The sequence below is a fragment of the Austrofundulus limnaeus genome, unplaced genomic scaffold (genome assembly GCF_001266775.1).
Source record: "Austrofundulus limnaeus strain Quisiro unplaced genomic scaffold, Austrofundulus_limnaeus-1.0 Scaffold724, whole genome shotgun sequence".
In the NCBI taxonomy this organism is placed as follows: domain Eukaryota; kingdom Metazoa; phylum Chordata; class Actinopteri; order Cyprinodontiformes; family Rivulidae; genus Austrofundulus; species Austrofundulus limnaeus.
Window position 1 is genome coordinate 56680 of NW_013953126.1, and position 3619 is coordinate 60298.

Consider the following 3619-nt stretch of genomic DNA (forward strand, 5'->3'; position numbering starts at 1 on the left):
GTATTTTGACAACAAATATATATCAGCTGTAGCAGCATCATATGAATTCTGGCATTTTACACATAGGAGGCGCCAACACAAAAGTCAGAGACTTCACATGAGATTTGGACCATCTTGTGGGGGAAAAGCAGATTACTTCCTACTCGCGAGCGCCCCCTCTGGTGGGGAAACTTTTTTCAGGGATACAAACTTTTTCAGAACACCGGTAGACGGCAGCCATTACAGACGAACATGTGTTTGTTGTTGTTCCAGTGTCACAAGTAAGCTTGCTTCAGCTACTTTTTACGAGCTGTCTCATTTCCGTACTTTTGTGAATGAAGCCGATATTTCAGTTAAAATACATAAGTAAAAATATTTATCCGAGTATAGTACTACCCCCCAACTTTATTGATGATTTTATGATTAAATTTTACGTATTATACTGGAATAAATATGGTAATTACTTGACACCTCTGACCCCTTTCGACAAAAAACCCGACTTCCAGGATTTAAACATCTGTAATCTGAAATAATCTGGCTGTAAGGGAACTGAACTGAAACAAACCCAATCTGTGACCTCCTGGAGAGCTTTGTGTTTGCAGTCTGGTGAAGTCGTTAACCTCTGTGTGGTTTTTCATGGTTAAAATCCTTTTAACTCTTAATCTTAGTTTTGTTCAGCGATGATGATGATGATGATGATGATGATGATGATTCAGGATGCCTCAGGTGCACCTGTTGTGGAGGAGGGAGGACCCCCACCTGCTCGACACAGTTACCTGCTCACACCACAGCTCAAACCCCTTTCCCTTAATCCCGCCGCCGTTTGACACGCATCACCAGGTCCTCACGTGTCCCAGATCAGCTTCACCTGTCACAGCACAGACCCAGTTCTGCCCCAGCACCCGCCCTGCTCCCTCCTCCCACAGACGACACCTGCTGTCCTGGAGGGACCGGATGTGACCCCACCAGGCTGATTGGCCCSGGTCCGAGGGATGTTCTCCTGCAGGGAGAAGGAAACTGTGTGTTCAGATCAGCAGAGTGTTTGTCTGCTTCATGTTGCAGAAGCTGTAACCTGAGCAGCACCAGGCCGACAGCCTATCAGAGAAAACCTGTAGAAACACACAGAACATTTACAGATAAATACATTTATTAYAACTCATTTTATTTAGAAGAGTCAGCAGTCACTGTTTGCTTCTCCTCATTTTCTTTGATTCGATTCAAAATATCAAAAACCTTGAATAAAGTTTCACTTTGTTGAGTGAAACTTTGTCAAACATTCATAAAACTGATTGTTTTTTTTTTCTTTTTCAGCTCATGAGATTTTTCACCAATTTATTTATCACAACTTTCAGTTCCTGCAGGACAAAATGACCTTTGAGAGATCAGAGTTGTAAAGTAACTAAGTACAAATACTTTTTTACTGTACTTAAGTAGATTTTTTGGGTATCTGTACTTTACTTGAGTAATTATTTTTCAGTGTACTTTTTACTTTTACTCATTACATTTTTACACAATTATCTGTACTTTCTACTCACTACATTTTTTAAAAAGATAAGAAGTAGAAAGTTGTTACTCCTGTTTTATTCTGAGTTGTTACTTATAAAAATCCTCTCCAGATAAACTGTGTCTCCTATAGAGTGAATTTAATTGTGTTTGGATGAGAAGTATAAATATATACCATTCTGACACACTATTAGCTTGTACACAACCCATCACAGCTGCACGCTGTTAGAAAATATAGTTTTTGGAGAAGTCACCTCCCAATAAATGTCATTTTGTAAAATCTAACTGCTCACTTTTACTCAGTACTTTTACTTTTAATACTTAAGTAGATTTTGTGTCAGAAATTTACTTTTCATACTTAAGTACAAAAAATATCAGATACTTTAAGACTTTTACTCAAGTAATATTTTTAGAGAAGACTTTAACTTTTACCAAAGTATTTTTATGATAAGATGCTTGTACTTTTACTCAAGTATCACTTTGAGGTACTTTATACCAGGGGTTCTCAAACCTTTTGGGTCTGCGGACCCCTCGTAAACCCCGTGCTGTTTTAACAGATAATTTATTGTCATTTCAACCCTTAAATGCCATAGGAATATAAATTTTAATTAAGTTTATTATATTTGTTTTATCACTTCATTGTTCTCCATTCATTTTCAAAAATAAAAATCAAATTAACATTTTAGTAAAAAAAAATTGAGGACCCCCAATTTACCTCTCGCGGACCCCTGGGGGTCCAGGGACCCCAGTTTGAGAACCTCTGCTTTATACAACACTGAGTTGAATAGTTTCTGAGGAACAATTGTTTGGTTGTAGATTTGAGCAGCTGTTGCAGAGGTTAGGGGAGTTGGTCTAACTGGTGGTTTGCCGGGTCAATTCCCTGTTATCCGCCTCATTCGTTGTGTCCTTGGGCAAGGCACTTCACCCACCTTGCCTGTYGGTGCATGGCAGCTGCCCCTGCAGCTGTGGCTACAATGTAGCTTAGCACCACCAGCGTTTGTTCTTTTGTCWGTACTGTTAGTAAAATATGTCAGTAATATGTGAGTGAAACCATCAGGAAACTGGATGCACGTCTACAACTGACCACGGGTTAGAGAGGGTCACCAGAGCTGAGCAACCAAAGAGRCTGATATTTAGCTAACACTGGCAGTAGCTGAGAGTCATCCACATGACAGCTCCTGAGTGCTAACACATGTACTGAGATCACATGTGACAGGAAACATGGCGGCAGCACCAGACTCTCAGCAGATGTGTTTTCCTCCTCAGCTCAGCTGAATCCTGATAACCTCTCTGCTCGGTTTACTGTCCTGATTCAGTCAGCTTTCGTTCCGCTGCTTTTTGTTTTCCTGCAGGGGTCCTGATCCCCCCCGGGCTGAAAAACACAACACCTCAGAGCCACCAGGTCCGAGGGACAACATGAGCGCTGGGTCCAGGACTGAACAGCCTGTTTCCTCCACACACCAACACCCACGTGTGCTTGTGTCCGAGTTTCTGCTTCACCTGAACTTCCTGTGAAGAAAAACTAATGTTTCTGTCCTCCGCGGAACTAATCKGCCTCAAATCCCTCTTTTGTTGGACTCTGAATGTTCATGAGATTAATTTCACCCGTTAAACTGAGAGCTGAGACCTTCTTATGGGCTGTTTGTAACATGTTTATCTGCTGATTGTGATTTATTCTCAATGTGATTGACTGTTTTGTTCCGTCTTCTGTGTTTTCAGGCTTCAGAAGTCTGAAACAAATGAAAGCAGATCTTTTTTTCTAAGAAAACAAGAACATTGATCAACAGTGATTAGCCTTTTGTCAAAGGCTGTTCTCTGGTTTGTTTTTGTAGAACTCATTCCTGCCACTGGAGGGCCAGGAGTGAAACCCTACTCCTGTCAATCTTTAAGACAAGCAGCAACAATCATCTGCTCCTACAGCTGAGCTTTCTGATTCAAACCATTAAAACATTTCTAAATGCTGTTACAGATGGAAATCATACAACATGAACGGAACAAAAAGAACTSAAAGATCTGTGTGCAACACTTCTCCATGAGGAAGGGAAAGATTTACAGGCAGGAGTTAGAAAATAATGACAATAAAAACACATTTTATTTACTTTCTGACACTCGAGGATTCCATAAAAATCTGTTTGTG